Source organism: Geotrypetes seraphini, chromosome 9 (genome assembly GCF_902459505.1).
Source record: "Geotrypetes seraphini chromosome 9, aGeoSer1.1, whole genome shotgun sequence".
In the NCBI taxonomy this organism is placed as follows: domain Eukaryota; kingdom Metazoa; phylum Chordata; class Amphibia; order Gymnophiona; family Dermophiidae; genus Geotrypetes; species Geotrypetes seraphini.
Genome location: NC_047092.1, coordinates 13,180,605 through 13,200,525, shown reverse-complemented (window position 1 = coordinate 13,200,525; position 19,921 = coordinate 13,180,605). Strand labels below are relative to the sequence as shown.

At 44.2% G+C, this 19,921-nt stretch overlaps 1 protein-coding gene and 1 non-coding gene across 3 annotated transcripts in view; both read left to right on the top strand.

The window, feature by feature from the left end:
• Window positions 1-19,921, top strand: part of PLXNA4 (plexin A4) — a 1,110,463-nt gene that overhangs the window by 161,621 nt on the left and 928,921 nt on the right. The window lies entirely within an intron of this gene.
• On the top strand, window positions 16,645-16,750 carry LOC117367313. The gene has a single exon (XR_004540735.1). It is a non-coding gene; the product is annotated as a U6 spliceosomal RNA (small nuclear RNA).

Genomic DNA, 19,921 nt, shown 5'->3' with positions numbered 1-19,921 from the left:
ATGCATACAGACTAGATTTAACACACACATGCACGTACACACACACACACATGCATACAGACTAGATTTAACATGTACATGCATGCACACACACATACAGACTAGATTTAACATGTACATGCACACATACAGACTAGATTTAACATGCACATGCACGTACACACACACATGCATACAGACTAGATTTAACATGTACATGCATGCACACACACATACAGACTAGATTTAACATGTACATGCACACATACAGACTAGATTTAACTTGCACATGCACGTACACACACACGCATGCATACAGACTAGCTTTAACATGTACATGAGTACACACACATATACAGACTAGATTTAACATGCACATGCACGTACACACACACGCATGCATACAGACTAGATTTAACATGTACATGCATGCACACACACATACAGACTAGATTTAACATGCACATGCACGTACACACACACGCATGCATACAGACTAGATTTAACATGTACATGCATGCACACACACATACAGACTAGATTTAACATGCACATGCACGTACACACACACGCATGCATACAGACTAGCTTTAACATGTACATGAGTACACACACATATACAGACTAGATTTAACATGTACATGCGTGCACACATACATACAGACTAGATTTAACACGCACATGCACGTACACACACACATGCATACAGACTAGATTTAACACACACATGCACGTACACACACACACACACACATGCATACAGACTAGATTTAACATGTACATGCATGCACACACACATACAGACTAGATTTAACATGTACATGCACACATACAGACTAGATTTAACATGCACATGCACGTACACACACACACACATGCATACAGACTAGATTTAACATGTACATGCATGCACACACACATACAGACTAGATTTAACATGTACATGCACACATACAGACTAGATTTAACATGCACATGCATGTACACACACACACATGCATACAGACTAGATTTAACATGTACATGCATGCACACACACATACAGACTAGATTTAACATGCACATGCACGTACACACACACACATACAGACTAGATTTAACATGTACATGCACACATACAGACTAGATTTAACATGCACATGTACACATATACATACGCACTAGATTTAACGTATACTTCAGTGTAGTCATCTACCAAAGGCATTCAATGTCTTCTTGAGATAGTCAGGATAAAGCCTGTGATGCCGTTCAACTCCTTGCAACAAGGCTTCACGGCAGCTTCACCCTGACTATCTCAAGAAGACATTGAACGCCTTTGGTAGATGGCTACACTGAGGTATACACGTTTAGCTATTAATGAAGTAGGTTAAATTTCTGTGGTTTTCCACATAAAGTGCCCTGAGCAGAACTTTGTAGGGCTGGATGGCAGCCTGGGGCATGTTGTTTTTATACAGGCGGGATGTTTTTTAAAAAATGGCTGCTTATAAGGCTTGGACTAGCTGGGAAGCTGAGTTCCAGATCAGCGCTCCCAGCCGAGTCCGCACCCGACGGTGCCCTGTGTTAACCTACATGCTGGTTAATTAAGTGCAGTTTATGGGCTATGGGCTTTCCTGGCCTACGTCTGTGTATTGTTGAAAGCAGACACTATCTCCCTGTTGCTTATCATTTATCCAGAGGCTGGCATCATAATTAATTGAATTAAAGGGGGCTCATTGTTCATGTGTGAGGGAAGGAAGAGAAAAAGTGATAGAGAGTGTGGCTAAGGAATGTAACAAAGGTGCACCATTGATCTCCAAGTATCCTGTTTCCCTGAAAATAAGACCTATCTCCAAAATAAGCCCTAGCATGATTTTTAAAGATGCTCCAAATATAATTCCTACCCCAAAAATAAGCCCTAGTTAAGATTGACCCCCAAAGCCCCCTCCCCCGAATGTCCCCGACACTCCCCGACTCCGTCCCTGCCACTAGTGCTGCCCGTCCGATTCACCGAAAAAATCGAACTCATCAATTCAGCGCCCCCCCACCATGGTGAGACCTGACATACCTCCGCCCTTAGGCTTCCTAAAGCAGCAGCGGCGGCAGCGCTCTGAGCGGGCTGCTTTGCAACGTTCCCTCTACTGTGACACTAATGACATCATCAGTGATGCGGCCCTGGCGGGGAAGGCCTCAAAGCAGCCCGTTCAGAGTGCTGAGGCCTCAGAGTGGAGGTATGTCAGTCTCACGGTGGGAGGGTTGGTGGGGTTCTGCTGCACAGGGGATGGGTGAGAGGGGAAGAAAGATGCTGCACATGGGGGAGGGAGAGAAAGGAAAGAGGAAGAATTGGGGTGGAGGAGAGGAAGAGAGAGATGATTGTTGTACATGAAAAAAAATAAGACATCCCCCAAAATAAGCCCTAATGTGTTTTTTGGACCCAAAATGAATATAAGACACTGTCTTATTTTCGGGGAAACACGGTATTCTCTTCAGGAACTGTTAAAGTATCACAAGGACCTCCGTGCTTTTGTATCTTCCTCTAGTAATTTTCGTAGGACAGTTCCTAGAAGACGGGCCCCCCTCCCCCGGTGTATTTCACCAGTACGAAACAAAAAGTCTCTTCTTATGGACCCATTAAAAAAAATAAAAATTTTAATTTAATAAAAATTTAGGGGTCCTTTTACTAAGGCGTGCTAGCCAATTTAGAACACGCTAAATGCTAACGCACTCATTATATTCTGTGGACACGTTCGCATTTAGAAACATAGAAACATAGAAATAGCCGGCAGATAAGGGCCACGGCCCATCTAGTCTGCCCACCCCAATGACCCTCCCCTACCTTTCTCTGTGAATAGATCCCACGTGTCTGTCCCATTTGGCCTTAAAATCAGGCACGCTGCTGGCCTCAATCACCTGAAGTGGAAGACTATTCCAGCGATCAACCACCCTTTCAGTGAAAAAGAATTTCCTGGTGTCCCCGTGCAGTTTCCCGCCCCTGATTTTCCACGGATGCCCCCCTGTTGCCGCGGGACCCTTGAAAAAGAAGATATCTTCTTCCACCTTGATGCGGCCCATGAGATACTTGAATGTCTCCATCATGTCACCCCCTCTCTCTGCATTCCTCGAGTGAGTACAGCTGCAACTTATCCAGCCGTTCCTTGTACGGGAGTTCCTTGAGTCCCGAGACCATCCGGGTGGCCATTCTCTGGACCGACTCCAGTCTCAGCACATCCTTACGTTAATGCGTCCTCCAGAATTGCACACAGTATTCCAGGTGGGGCCTCACCATGGATCTATATAATGGCATAATGACGAAACTCCTGCGTATGCAACCTATGATTTGCCTTGCCTTGGATGAGGCTTGCTCCACTTGATTGGCAGTCTTCATGTTCTCACTGACGATCACCCCTAAGTCTCGTTCTGCTTCAGTTCTTGTTAGGATCTAGCCATTAAGGGTGTAAGTCTTGCATGGATTTTGGCTGCCCAGGTGCATGACTTTGCATTTTTTGACATTGAAGCTGAGTTGCCAGGACCTAGAACAGCGCTCCAGTAGAAGTAGGTCGTGCATCATGTTGTCGGACTTTGAATTTATGTCTGTTGTGCTTTTGCCCACTACATTGCTTAGTTTGGTGTCATCGGCGTGCACTAAATCAGCTAGCACGCCTTAGTACGAGGACCGCTAATGGATCCTTCCTAAAGACGCGTTTAGAGAGTTGGGTCGGTTAGCAGCGATCATTGCGAAACCTGTTAGCGACGATCGCTGACTTTAGTGAATCAAACCCTCTGCGTGGGAGTTAGTTTAGGCAGGGTAATGTTTTTTTCTCTCGCTTATTTATATCTTTAGAGAAAATGTGACAGGATGACTGAGTAACTCCATTTGTTGAGATCAGGAAATCTGCAAAGAGTAAATATTTCCAGATGTGTCTGTTCTAATATTTACCACAATAGATGACCTGGGACAACTGAAAAGCCCCTGCAGTAAATGCTACGCGGAGCCTCACCTCTTCATTCCGATAATACTGAGATGGCTTTGCATTCAAGTACTTTGTCATTTGCTCCCGGATGTCCAGGTTCAAGATCAAATATTGAATCAAATATCCTCTATAATAAAACCCCTAAGCGCGCATGTGCCCTTAACAGCATGATGTGTGCCTCCGTGCCAAATTCGATTGGAGGCAGGCTTGCGGTGCATGGGGCGGCTTTGGGCGGCTTGCAGCGCATGCGGCTTAGAATTCAGTGGCGGTTTGTGTCAGTAACGACTGTGAGGTGTCCCACTGCACTGCGAGGTGGTAAGAAGCGGCGGTTTGTGTCATGCTGGTAAGAAGTGGAGGGAGAGAGGGAGCAGGGAAAGGAGAAGGCCTACTGCTGGACAGGGGGATCAGGTAAGAGGTGCTGCTGTGCTGCTGGATGGGGGGGGAGGGGTAAAAGGAAGGGAGAAGGCCTACTGCTGGACAGGGGGAGCAGGCAAGAGGTGCTGCTGGACAGGGGGAAGTAAAAGGAAGGGAGAAGGCCTACTGCTGGACAGGGGGAGCAGGCAAGAGGTGCTATTGGACAGGGGGAAGTAAAAGGAAGGGAGAAGAGCTACTGCTGGACAGGGGGAACAGGCAAGGGGTGGTGGTGGACAGCCAAGGAAAGAGAGAGACAGAAAGAAAGAAAGACAGATAGACACATACATCTATTCTAGCACCCATTAATGTAACGGGCTTAAAGACTAGTTTATTGTATAATCAATTATACTTCCCAGAAGGAATATCTTTGAATTATAGAAATATAAAGCCAAAGGGCCCATTTGGCAAATTACGGTGTCTCAATAATAAAACAAAATATATTTATTTATATACCACTTATATCCTAAGCGGTTTACATTCCCTATGTGTCCTGGTGGGCTCAAACTCTATCTAGTGTACTTGGGGCAATGAGGGGATTAAGTGACTTGCCCAGGGATTTGAACCCACAACCTCAGGGTGCTGAGACTGTAGCTCTAACCCCTGCACCACACACTCCCACTCTTTAAAAATATATACAAAAACACTGTTAAAACATGAAATACATAAACAACAAATCAAACGAACATACAAATATTGTACAATAATAATCAAAGCCAATCAAAACAGCTGCGACATTTTGAAAAGCTTGGTAAAAAAAGCAAGTGAAACGACATAGTCTCCATTGAGGATTTACATAAGAACATAAGAAGCGCCATCTCCGGAACAGACCCTAGGTCCATCAAGTCCGGCGATCCGCACACGCGGAGGCCCTGCCAGGTGTACCCTGGCATAGTTTTGGTCCCCATATCGCTCCAAGCTTCTCGTAAAGAGAAGTGCATCTAGCCTACCCCTACCCATGTCACTTCATGCCACTCATAAGGAGATGTACATCTAACTTACCCTTAAATCCTAGAATGGTGGATTCCGCAATTACCTCTTCTGGGAGAGCATTCCAGGTGTCCACCACTCGTTGTGTGAAGCAGAACTTCCTGATATTTGTCTTGAACTTGTCCCCCCTTAGCTTCAGCCCATGTCACATTGGACATTGTAAATAACATTTTTTTCTGCTCTATTTTGTCGATTCCTTTCAGTATTTTGAATGTCTCGATCATATCCCCTCGTAGTCTCCTTTTCTCAAGGGAGAACAACCCCAGTCTCTTAAGTCTTTCCTCGTAATCCAGGTTCTCCATACCTTTCCATACCTGGCAGTCCATGGCTCGCGAAGAGCTAACAAATCAATTCTGGAAGAGATCAAACCGGCTATACCATTCGAAGCCCAATTTAAGGGTCCCATTTAAAGAATGCTGACCCGAAGACGTTTGGTGCCACAGACTAAGGCCCTCTTTTACTAAGGTACGCTAACTGATTTAGCGCGCTAAACGCTAACGTTTGCATGTTAGTCTATGGACGTATTAGTATAAATAAAACTAAAGGAAACAGCGGGAGCCAGAGAACTGAAATAAAATACCCAGAATCCTTTCCTCATTACAAAAATTTCAGCTTTGCTGTAAGTCACTATTCTATATCCAGCCGTTTTTGTAAGACCCCCCCTGGCGCATCTTTGCAGCTGAATACTTCATGAGTTTGGTGGTCTGCCTGTACAGTTCTTTGCTCTGAGTTTGTCCTTATAATGGGTGGAGGGCTCTGGTCTGTAACTCATCCTGTGCCACTCTCCTTGGCACAGGGTGGATTGGCAGCTGTCACGTGCTGGGTTTTATAGAACAGATTTGGATGGCAGCTGTTTCCAGCATCTCCCTTCCTCAGCTTTCATGAAGGGGCAAAAACATATTTTGACAGGCCAGTGATACAAAAAAAAAACTACCTTCTTCTTCAAAACTGTTTGAGCTCTTTGACCCTAGTTTGAAAAAAGCATATGCAAAAGTGTCATCTTACGTCCCTCTACCAAAGTGTGCCGAGCAGATGGGACAGACCATTGGGCTTTGCCTATTTTAAGACTATTTCACTTCCGAGCCATAATTAGAATATTGAATGAGTTTTAGGCTACTTTGAGCTTCCAGCTTTGTTAGAGACGGACCTAGGATCTATATGGGCATTTTTGTCCTTTCTTTCCCCCCTGCAACTGACGAGATTGGCTCTTGGACATTGGTGAAATGAGGCATTATGTCATCACGATATCGGCTCTGGTTACCAGAGACTGAAACTCTTCACGCTAAGGTGGGGAAGTTATCAATGAGAGGTACATGTCCGTGGCTGGTGCAAATGTTTGTGCCTGCAAAGTAGATGATTGTAAAGTGGCTTATGCTAGTATGCTTCAAAGAAAAGTAAGTGCCTGCACTTTGGTGTCACAAGAGCACTTTCCTGGTGCAAGAACCTTGGCATTCCTATAAAATTACCCTTTAAGAGAACGCCTAGGTGGTGAGATCTATGTGTCTTTATAAAATTAGCTCAATGGAAAATAAGTGCAGGCATTTATATGCTGTTCCAAAGCGGGCGCAAGTGGCCCATTTAAGTTTACATGGATTAGGGTTACCAGATTTTGCCTTGAAAAAAAAGACAATGTGACTCCGCCCTATTATGCCCTGGCCCCGCCCTGTTCTGCCCCCAGCCTCACTTCCATTCCGCCCCCAGCCCTGTCTTGTTCCACCCCCGAACCCTGGCCCCACACAAACCTCATCTGGAGGTCAGAGAAGAAAGATGAGGCTTTGTGAGGGCGGGGCTGGAGGTGGTTCAAGGTAGAATTTGGTGTGGAATGGGGTGGAAAATCTGGTAACCCTATTCATGTTTAAATAAATATCCCTGAAAATTTTATAAGCACTTATTTCTGTGTGTCAGATGCTGTTTTTTTGGTGCAAAGAAAGCTTATAAATTTCTCCCCTCAGCGTTATCCTCGAGTGATGAACACACTTCTCTCCAGGTGACCAGGAGACCCACTGGGCCAGCTCTGGATATCTTTTAGCCCTAAAGAAATATTAATGTCTAGCACCTTTCGACCCTTATCCTCTTGGCCACTCTTGTCATTCTGATTTGCTTGAGGCAGGCTTCACGTTGATACACACTCAGTATGCAAATATCTTGAACAGATAATCAAGGCCCAGCTTCGAGAAGAAGATTATTTTAAAACAGGGGTTATGGCCATAATAAAAGGTGCCAGACTTTTATTTACAAAGATATTAATGGTGGCCTTGGAGTCTTCAATAACAAATTTGCTTGAGATATTTGCATACTCTGGCTCTAATAGCCAGGTTGCTCCGTAGAAAGAGGTCTCATGTATATTCATTATGGATAATCTGAAAACCGGAGGATTGGGTTATGAACCACTGCAATATGGAAAATTACAAAGTCGCCGTCTTTGAGGATGAGGTTCTCGGGCATCTTATAAGATATGCGATATTATTTACGGAGCGTTTCCACTATGGGTCCCATGTATAGGTCTTTTTCTTTCACAAATGCCATTTCCTTAACATTTGCACTCATACTGCTTCCGTTCATCAAAAATATATCAAAACACAGACTATAAAAGTACAAAATAAGTCATACAGTTCGGATATATGCGGCAAAACATTGGCCGCAGCTTTATTCAAAAGTCAATTTAATCCAAACTTTCTCCCGAGTGGCTGCAAACTTAGGGCTCCTTTTTCAAAGCCACAGTAGAGGTTTCTGACGCTCACTGGAGCATTTACCTCACCCGCCTGCGGTAGAAACCCGTATTGGAGCTTTGTAAAAGCCAGCGTTAACCCTTCCCTGTCACCTAGTCGGTGTCGACCTAGCTGTTCTACACCCTTGTGTAAAACAACTCCGTGTTCAAATCCAGGAACAAATTTGCCACAAAATCCGCGGCGGCGCCAGACTCCGCCTCGAATTGTGACGATATTGCACACACAAGTGTAACGCCATAATTAATGTCTTAAATCGTTCGTCCCCCGTAGCGATGGCCACCTGGAGTAACCCCCTATTCTGCCGCTGCGACCCCCCCCCCAACAACACCCAAACCAACCTCCAACCACAACTCAAATGGACCCCCCAAAATAACCCTGCCATAACAAGGACGGGAGGGACTGGATGGGAAAAGCTAATGTGAAAGGCGCGATCCCACTCCACCTATCTAACCCCAACCAAACTCGACCTTCATTATCATCACTCTCTCCACCCACAACCCTCCACCACCCTTCACCCAATTCCACACAAAAACAGCTTTTTGCCCGATATCTATCTTTTTTTTTTTCAAACAATGCTCCCCCCCTCTTCCAATCAGCTGCACTTGAACCCTTCACGCACCACACTTCCCACACCCACCTCCATCTTAACATAGCTAACTTTAGAATTTCTCTCCTTAATCCCCCTCAAATACCTTAACAATTAAAATCCTATCCCCCTCCAGCAGCTCGGCAAATCAGTCCCCTTGCCTAAACAAAACAAAATATAGAAACATAGAAACATAGAAATAGACGGCAGATAAGGGCCCACGGCCCATCTAGTCTGCCCACCTTAATGTCCCTCCCCTACCTTTGCCCTGTGAATAGATCCCATGTGCCGATCCCATTTGGCCTTAAAATCAGGCACGCTGCTGGCCTCAATCACCTGTAGTGGAAGACTATTCCAGCGATCAACCACTCTTTCAGTGAAAAAGAATTTCCTGGTGTCACCTCGTAGTTTCCCGCCCCTGATTTTCAACGGATGCCCTCTTGTTGTCGTGGGACCCTTGAAAAAGAAGATATCTTCCTCCGCCTCGATGCGGCCCGTAAGATACTTGAACGTCTCGATCATGTCCCCCCTCTCTCTGCGCTCCTCGAGCGAGTATAGCTGTAATTTGTCAAGCCGTTTTTCGTATGGTAGATCCTTGAGTCCCGAGACCATCCGGGTGGCCATTCTTTGCACCGACTCCAGTCTCAGCACATCCTTGCGATAATGCGGCCTCCAGAATTGCACACAGTATTCCAGGTGGGGCCTCACCATGGATCTATACAATGGCATAATGACTTCCGCCTTACGACTGACGAAACCCCTTCGTATGCAGCCCATGATTTGTCTTGCCTTGGACGAAGCCTGCTCCACTTGATTGGCAGACTTCATGTCCTCACTGACGATTACCCCCAAGTTTCAAGTTTTATTTTCAAGTTTTATTTTCAAGTTTTTGATAAAATCGCTTTTTTCATGTATTTCAAAGCGGTGAACAATTTAAAAAAAAAAAAAATGGTGGTGGAGGGGACAAATCATTTTTTTTTTTTGGGGGGGGGGGGAACACAGACATACTTTCCACGAGAGGGAAATGGAGGGAGGAACTACAAATTAGCATAGGAACAAGAACAAAGAAGGGAAAAACCAAAAGGGCCTTTGTTTGATCAAGGCTTTAAGATTACTCTATGGCAGGGGTGTCAAAGTCCCTCCTCGAGGGTCGCAACCCAGTCGGGTTTTCAGGATTTCCCCAATGAATATGCATTGAAAACAGTGCATGCATAGATCTCATGCATATTCATTGGGGAAATCCTGAAAACCCAATTGGATTCCGGCCAGTCCGGAATTGCCCATGTCTGTTCTAGACTAGGGATCTCAAAGTCCCTCCTCGAGGGCCGCAACCCGGTCGGGTTTTCAGGATTTCCCCAATGAATATGCACGAGATCTATTGGCATACAATGAAAGCAGTGCGTGCAAATAGATCTCATGCATATTCATTGGATTGCAGCCCTCGAGGAGGGACTTTGACATCCCTGATTTAGAACATTTCTTAGCTGACTCATATCATGGGGGTGAAAGTCCCTCCTGGAGAGCCGCAGTCCTGTCGGGTTTTCAGGATTTCCCCAATGACTATGCATGAGCTCTATTAGCATACAATGAAAGCAGTGCATGCAAATAGATGGATTGCGGCTTCGAGGGGGGACTTTGACAGCCCTGCTGTATGGTCTACACCAGTGGTTCTTAAACCTGCCCTGGGCGACCCCCAATCAGTCAGGTTTTCAAGATATCCCTAATGAATATGCATGATGTGGATTTGCATGCCTGTCACCCCTATTATATGCAAATCGGCTTCATGCGTATTCATTAGGGATATCTTGGAAAACTCGACTGGCTGGGGGTCCCCCATTGATCTATCCTTTCCCCCCATTCTATATATGGCACCCAGTTAGAGCAGCTGCATTACTCTGTGCCAATTTAGTGCGGGATCAGTGCACGAGTCTTTACCGCCTACAAAACAGATGGCGGCAAGCAGCGGGCACAGTAAGGATGAGCGATGCCCGGGACGGTGGTGCCCTTCCCTTTTCCCATACCTTTTTAACTTCTCCAGCGCGAGCATGCCGTCGGTTCGCCCTTTGACGTCGCTTACTAGGCGTAGGTGCCGGAGGTGATGTCGGGAGCGCCAATGCCGACGCGAGCGGTGTAGTGGTTAGAGCTAGAGCCTCAGCGCCCTGAGGCTGTGGGTTCAAATCCCGCGCTGCTTCTTGTGACTCTGGGCAAGTCACCTAATCCTCAATTGCCCCAGGTACATTCGATAGATTATGAGCCCAGCGGGACAGACAGGGAAAAATGGTTCATAGACAACGGCGCGAAAGACAAAAGCGCGTGCCGACAATTGAGCGCAGCGTGCGCCACCGCGCCGCTCTAAATTACAGTTTTTAGGGGATCCGACGGGGGGGGGGTTTGTTGGGGAACCCCCCCAGTTTATTTAATAGACATTGCGCCGGCGTTATGGGGGGTTTGGGGGGTTGTAACCCTCCACATTTTACTGTAAACTGAACTTTTTACCTAAAAACAGGGAAAAAGTGAAGTTTTCAGTAAAATGTGGGGGTTTACAACCCCCCCACCCCCCACAACGCCCCCACAACACGGCGCGATGTCTATTAAGTAAAGTGGGGGGGTTCCCCCCACGCCCCCCATCGGAGCGCTAAAAACAGTAATTTAGAGCGGTGTGGCGGCGCGCGCTGCGCTCAATTGTCTGGGCGCGCCTTTGTCCCGGCGCACTTTTGACCTGACACCAGGAAAAATGCTTGAGTACCTGATTGTAAACCGCTTAGATAACTTTGATAGGCAGCAAAGAAACCTAAACTTCCTCCCTCCCCCTTTATTAGCCCCCACCCCCACCCCCCTTGATCCACTCTATCCTGGTCCCCAATTCCATCCACTTCGTTGCCTGCAACTCTGTTCAATTAATACTTAACTGTATGTAACTATGTTTAATTAATGTGAACCGCCTAGAACTCACTGGGTATGACGGTATACAAGAATAAAGTTATTATTATTATTAGTAGTAGTTATTATTATCATTATTACCTAAAATAAATAAATATATAAACCTCAGGCCGGGGAAGTAAAAATGGCAAGGGGTGTGTGTGCGCAGCAGGGGGAGGGGTGGAAAGGAGGCGGGGTGCTGCGTCCTTAGGAAGACCCCCCCTCCCTGCACCCTCCTTACTATGCCCCTGGTGATAGGGGCTGACATGCTAATTTTTGCTATTAGCCAAGTCAAGACGGTATTTAAAGAAGAAAGAATAATGTGTTTTTAAAAAATCAGATTAAATTAAATAGTTGAATAAAGTAGAAGGACTTGGGGGAGGGTTTACGCTAATGATTGGCGTATGGGGATGGTCTGAAGACCTGAAGGATCCTCTATATGGTAGTAGTTTCTTTTTTTTTAAATGTTTCTGGAAACTTTAGCGCATGGCCATTAAATAGGAAAATGGGAAAACTGACCATTTTCCAGCCGCGGTGAAAAGCGGCCTTGGTGCACGGAAAAGATCTGCGTAAGGGTTTACTAAAGCCACTCTTTGCCGCAGCTTGGTAAAAGGATTCCATAATGTTGCTCTTTGGTGCCATCCATAGTAATGTAGTAAATGACGGCAGAGAAAGACCCGAATGGTCCATCCAGTCTGCCCAACCGTACATGCTCTATAAAGTAATCATTTAATTTAAATGGTCCTTTTTCTTAGATATTTTTGGACCAGAAACAAGTTTCAAGTTTCAAGTTTTATTGATTTTGATATACCAACCATCAAATTAATATCTGGCCGGTTAACAATCAGATTAAAAAGATAGGGAAAACTGAGAAAAATAAAAAAATTGGTAGATTAATAATAATGTGAGAACATAAAAAAGACATTTACCAGACATACTGGAAAGTGAGGGTAGAATAAAGGGATGGGTAAAGTTACATATTTGAGAAGAAAGAAGGAGATAGTAGGGTTTGGATAATACATAAAGGGAGGGGTTGCTTTGTCAAAGAGATTGTTGTGAATAGGAAGAGGAAGAATAATGGTTCTAAAGATTATTAAATGCATCACAGAATAGGAAAGTTTTTAGATCAGTCTTAAATTTGTCAAGACGTAGTTCATCACGGAGATGCTGTGGTAGGGAGTTCCAGAGAGTAGGAGCAGTTACTGCAAAGTTTACTTTTCGTGTATAATAGAAATCTTTTAAGGAGGGGATGAAAAGAAGTTTTTGGTCGGTTGATCTTAGGGTGCGTGGAGAACTTTGAGGAATGAGAAGTTTATCTAGGAACGAGGGCAGATGATAAAGTTTTATTTTAAAGGAAAGTAAAATGATTTTATAGGTGATGCGATGAGTGACAGGAAGCCAATGTTCTTTTTTTAAAAGAGGAGTGACATGGTCATATTTACCTATTTTATATATAAGTTTTATTGCAGTATTTTGTATTAGTTGTAGGCGTCTGATTTCTTTTTGTGGGAGACCATTGAGGAGTGAATTGCAATAATCTAAATGGGAATTACTAATGAATGAATTAGAATAATGATTGAACTGGTTTCTAGTACAGAAGTTAGAGATCGGATAATAAGTAATTTTAAAAAACAGGTTTTAACAACTGAACTTATATGGTCGTGGAAAGAAAGTTCCCTGTCAGAGTTCCGCCCGTCAAAGCTCACTCCAGCCCATCTTGACCATCCCAGCCATCGAAGCCCCCTCCCTAGCCCATCCTCAACTGAACGGCCATATACGGGACACAGACCGTGCAAGTCTGTCCAGTACTGGTCTTAGTTCCTTCACTATATACCTGATTCGAGATCCTCTGTGTTCATCCCACGCTTGTTTGAACTCTGCCACTGTTTTCCAGGCATCAACCACCCCTCAACCTCAAATTATGCCCTCCACATGGAAGAGTTTGATAGACATAAGAACATAAGAGCATAAGACGTTGCCTCCACTGGGTCAGACCAGAGGTCCATCGCGCCCAGTGGCCCGCTCCCGCAGCGGCCCATCAGGTCCGTGATCTGTGAAGTGGTTTCTGTCTAATCCTATAACCTACCTCTACTTCTATTTGTACCCCTCAATCCCCTTATCTTTTAGGAACCTATCTAGACCTTCCTTGAACCCCTGTAGCGTGCTCTGGCCTATTACAGCCTCCGGGAGCACGTTCCATGTGTCCACCACCCTCTGAGTGAAAAAGAACCTCCTAATGAATGCTGTTACTTTCCCAGTGGTTTCCAGGTTTGGTAGAGCACCCATCCACTTCTTCTGAGGGAAAGTTGTTGTTTTTTTTTATTTTTTATTGAAGTGGTGCAATTGTAAAAACCAAGTGGTCCATTTGTCAGAAAGACTGAACAGCCATGGCTTAAAAACTGTTGGTTCTTGACCTCATTTTGAGAAAAGAAAAGTGCTCTGGCTTACCTCTGCTACCGGGCCCTGTATTAATGTGTCTCAGTCTCAACCTGCACCATGCTGTGGACTCTTTGTGCCACAGGAAACAAAACGTTCCGGCAGAAGGGATTTCAAAGGCACAATTTAAGAAGAGATACTTGTTAGAAGTCACTGGGGAACTATCAGATTTTGGGCCTTATTCTTGCCAGAAAAGCAAAAAAAAAAAAAAAGGGAGAGTTCAAAAGCAAATCTCCGTCAAAATCACGACAGGTATTCTATGAATTCTGCAGCCATTATTAAATGACTTTTAAAAGGCTTAAGTGAGGTGGTTCTTTGGGCTGTGACTGACAGATTTTAATGTATGCATTTCTCTTCTATTTTTGCTTCATAATTCAAGACAATTTTTGCTTCATAATTCAAGACAAATTTTTTTTGTCTTGTATAAGAGAAGTTGGTCAAAGCTGCGAACTGAACCGGAATCTAAATCAAGCAAGAGTCTTGAACGTGACAAGCAGCGTGTTAACACTGATCGAGCCTTGGCCTCTTCAAGTGAAAAACACACTTTTGATAGGAAAGTGAGGTGGCTAAGGGTCTGTGTGATAATTTGCGCTATTAAGATACTGAGCGGCAGCCAGGATGACAAATCGATTGCTCTTCAACACAAGGGATCTGTCACAATGTCCAAGTGCTACAAATGGAAATTCTGACTTTATGGAAAGATACCCAGCTGCTTCTGTGCCAGGTACAATTTATCCCGTCGAGTTAAAGCGATCCTATGGTGGGGGGGGGGGGGGAGGGAGAGGGAAGGAAAATGGCAGCAAAATGCAAAGCTCAGGTTTTATCGTTCAGCAACGGATGGCCACCAGGATGGTCTCGGGGCTCAAGGATCTATCGTACGAGGAAAGGCTGAAAAATTTACGGCTGTACTCACTCGAGGAACGTAGGGAGAGAAGAGACATGATCGAGATGTTGAAGTATATCACCGGCCATGTCGAGATGGAAGAAGAGATTCTTTTTCTCAAAGGACCCTCAGCCACAAAAGGGCATCCGTTCAAACTCAGGGGCGGGAAATTTCATGGCGACACCAGGAAATATTTCTTCCCTGAGAGAGTGGTTGATCCTTGGAACGAGCTCCCGGTGCAGGTGATCAAGACAAACAGCGGGCAAGAATTTAAGAGCAAATGGGATGCCCATGTGGGATCCCTTAGAGGGTTAAGCCAAGGGAACCTGTCACCAGGAGTGGGATCCCTAGGATAGTAGACTTGGGGGTGGGTCAGTAGAGTGGGCAGACCTGATGGGCTATGGCCCTTATCTGCCGTCATCTTCTATGTTTCTATGTTTCACGTGGAAGGAAGGCTCTGTCTGATGACATCATCTCCTTAAGCTGTCAATTCATTTTCACCCCCAGTAAAATGCCACCACCGCTCTTCGTGATCAAAGACAATCGCTTCATCTCCGTTGGAAGGGTATTGCTTTGGTTTGGTTTATTGATTTATATCCCGTCCTTATCCAGGGAGGGTTACAAGCGTACATACAAAAATATAAAATTACATATACAAAAACAAAATACCAGACAATAAAATACACTCCTCCCTCCGTATTCATAGTAACATAGTAACATAGTAGATGACGGCAGATAAAGACCCGAATGGTCCATCCAGTCTGCCCAACCTGATTATACCTGGTTCCAAGGTGGAGGTTAGGGGCAGAGCCGGCCCGCGAATATGGAAAATTCGCGAATAACTTTTGGGCCGACTCTGACCCACCTCCGCCTCTCTCCTGCGTCCCTGACCTTACTTGGTGGTCTAGCGGTGACGCTACACTCCTGCCCTATGCAGAGCCATCATTGAAAATGGCTGCCGTGAGTTCCCGTTGTAATTTTGTGAGACCAAGGGAACTCACGGCGGAAAGTACTATCCCTGGATGATGTTAGCCTCAGCTCTCTTACAGACCGAAGCAAACGAGAAGGAGCATGTAGCAGGATAATTTGAACAAGATGTTTGGGGACAAGACTGTGCAGGCACATGCAAACAGTTAATAACTTGTAACGCATCCTATTCCTCAACTTCAACCAATACAGACTTACAAAGTATTCTGTCACATGTTCCCAATGTAAACAAAGTCCTGACCACTGAATTTCCATACTGGGACAGACCAAAGGTCCATCAAGTCCAGTATCCTGTTTCCAACAGTGGCCAACCCAGGTCCCAAGTACCTGGCAGAAACCCAAAGAGTAGCAACATTCCAGAGCTGAGACTGTGATGTCATAATGCCTCATTCCACCAATGCCTAAGAGACAAACTCAGCAGTGATGTCACAATGGCTTGATTGTCCTATACTTGGCTCGCATAGCAACATAAGAATTGCCATACTGGGACAGACCGAAAGTCCATCAAGCCCAGTATCCTGTTTCCAACAATGGCCAACCCAAGTCCCAAGTACCTAGCTAGATCCCCTGTAGTAAAACAGATTTTTATGCTGCTCATCCTAGGATTAAGCAGTGGATTTCCTCTAGCCATCTCAATAATGGCCTATATTCTTCTCTTTTAGGAAATTATCCAAGCTTTTTTAAAACCCCGCTAAGCGAACTGATTTTACCGCATTCTCTAGCAACGAATCCCATAGCATGTAACCTAAAAGGGGAAATGGCCATGGGAGGGGCATGGGTAGGTCAGGGGCATCACATGCTAAAATTGGAATGATAATAGAGAAGACCGGCATGACCCTTGCACAAGGATGACACTCAGTGTTATGGAATTCTGGGGATTCCAGGATTTACATTAGCTGGTGCAAGTCCTTGCATGAGAATTGGCACTACATTCTAGAGTGCTGGACACTGATTTTTACTGGTGCCTTATTTTCAGCACCATTTACCAAATCCAACCCTTTGTATCTGTCTATTGATAGAAATAGATTCTGTTCCCTACCCCAAAAATAAGCCCTCGTTAGATTGCCCCAAAGCCCCTCCCGCCCGTCCTGCCACACAGCCGAATCCCGCCGACCTTCCCACTGCCAGACCGACATACCTCCCTCTACACAGCAGCATCGGCAGCACTTTAAACAGGCTGCTTCGCGGTCTTCTCCTGTCGGGTCCTACCGTCTGCCGCACCACTGATGATGTCATCAGTGACACGGCACAGGTAAGGCCCCGGCAGGAGAAGGTCGCGAAGCAGCCTGTTTAGAATGCTGCTGACGCTGCTGTTTGGAGGGAGTTATGTCGGTCTCTTGGTGGGAGGGTCAGTGGGGTTCTGCTGCGCGGGAGGATGGGAGGGAGGGATAGAAGCTGTGCAAAGGTTCTGCTGCACGGGGGATGGGAGGGAGGGAGCGATAGGAAGATACTGCAGAGGGAAGGCACAAGGGGATGGGTGAGAGGAGAGGAAAGATACTGCACATGTGGGGGAGAAAAAGGAAAGGGGAAGAATTGGGGTGAAGGAGAGGAAGGGAGAGATGGTCATTGTACATGAAAAAAAATAAGACCCACCCCAAAAATAAGACCTAGTGTGTTTTTTGGGCCCAAAATTAATATAAGACAGTGTCTTATTTTCAGAGAAACATGGAATCAGGCCCAAAATGATCTTTTCAGAATCAGCAAATATGTCTTACTTTTCAATAGAATTAAAGCTTATAAATAATTTTTGGCAGTAATAAGTGGATGCCACTTAAGTGTGTGACCTTATTATCATAGCTTTAGATGGCATCAATTAGATTCATTTATGCCTTATTTGCATGTGCCATTATAGTCATTTACCAGCTTTTCACGATCTCTTACATAGAAGAACTATGAAATCATTATTTCTAGCTTCAAAAATGCATGAGATGCATTTATGGAGGAGCCTGTTTCTAATATCTATTTGTTCTTTTGTTGTTTTAAAGCATTTTAATTGCATATGTGCATGCCTTAAATGGAGTATGTTGTCTTCGTGCTTCGTAACTACAATCAAAATATTTGCCTCTGTTTTGGGGAATTAAAAAGAAACTATTCTGATTCTAGAAAACCAATCTGGCAGTTCAGAAGCTACTTCCCAGAAGAAGATCCTGGGAGGGGACACGTAGCGACCGTCTGACGTCTTCCGGAGCTACTCAGTCCACTGAAGTGGCATTTTGACTGAAAGAGAGGAAACAGCGTAAGGGTTAGAGGGACAGAGTGGGAGATTGGCGATTTGCTTCACCTTTTGCTCTACGGTTTGCAGCGGTGCACCCAGGTCTCGTTGCCGGTGACAGTTCTCTCCAGAAAACTCTGGTCTTCAAGCCTTCTCCTCCTCCTATTGGGCAAAACAACTTTACCTTGTTACAAAATCTAATTTTTGACTTCTGCACCTCATCAAACAATCCTTTGATTCTTGGGGATTTCAATATTCATTTTGATGATCCATCTAACTCTTTTACTAATGAACTACTGACACGTACCAACACTCTTAACCTGCGGAATACAGCGCGTTAAACCGCCTGCTGCGCCAGTACCTAACGCCTCCATTGACGAGGCTGTCGCGGGGGTTAGCGCGTAATGAAATGTCCGACGCGCTAACCCCCATAGCGACCTTGATAAAAAGAGCCCTATGTCTAATTTGAAAATTCTGGTGGTTACTTTGGATCGCACATTAACTTTTAGGAAACATACAGATTTATTAATTAAAAAAAAAAATTATGCGCTATTATGTTTTTTGACAGCGAATCTTTTCGGTGACTGGTTCAATCTATTGTATTATCAACTTTGGACTATCTATAATAATAAAACCCTAGAGCGCGCATGCGCTGTTGAAAGTCCGTGAGTCCTGGTGGCGTGAGGTGTGCTTCTGTGCCAGTCTTCACGGCGCCTGTGCTAGGCTTAAAGACTAGTTGTAATATAATTTATTTGGGGTTACCTAAAAAGATTATATTAAGACTTTGGTTGGTGCAAAATGCTACAGTTCGCCTGATTTTTAATTTCATGTTAGCCCTTTTTATACCAAGTTGCCTTTTGGGGGCCAGAGTGCTTTTTAAGTTCGGATGCATTTGTTACAAGGTGCTTTTTGGATTATCTCCCTCATATTTGTCCCCCTATCTGAAACTTTCTTACTCAACAAAAGGAACTAGAAATTCTGGAAAGTTCACCTTCCCTACTCCAAAGGCCTGTCATTTTAAGACCTTTTTAGACGGGACTTTGGAGTATCAAACTGGGAAAGTTCAAGTTCAAGTTCAATTTTATTTGATGAATCGCCTATAATACTTTCTAAGCGATGTACAATTTAAAACATCATATAAGATAACAAACAGTATTAAAAACAAAACTTCTTAACAAATTTTTGAAGAGCAAAAATTTATAACATACAATGTTAGAACTTAAGGGGTTACATCACTAACCAGGTACATTAGGGAAAAATGGGACATAGTTACAATTTTCTCAATCTAAGATGGAAGAAACAAAAAAGGTAAACACATAAGGAAGGGGCAAAAATATATTTAGAAGGTTAAAATTTTGAGCTTGAAAAACAGAAATTTTTAAACAGAATTTTAGATATTTAGGTAATAAAAGCATCTTTAAATAAAAAGTCCGATGATTGTTCAATCTAATTCTTACTTCACATTCAGAAAATCATTAAAGACCTATTTATTTGACAAATAAGAATATTAATTTAGATTTATTTAAATGAGGTCTTTTGTTTCTATTCTTATTGTCATAGTATGTTTTAATTTTTTAATAATTTTTAATATTGTACTTGAATGTTTTTAACAATTGTATTACTTTTATTCTACAATTTTAGATTGTACGTAGATAGTGTGTTCTATGAAACTGTACCATGTGCTGAAATTTCTCAGTATTCTCCTGCAGTGAACCGCCCAGAACTACTGGTTGGGCGGTATACAAGAAAATAAATTATTATTATTATTATTATTATCTGTCAGTCCCTGCCAATGTGCTCTTGTGCACGTGATGTTGATGGATGGCCAGAACAACCTTCATT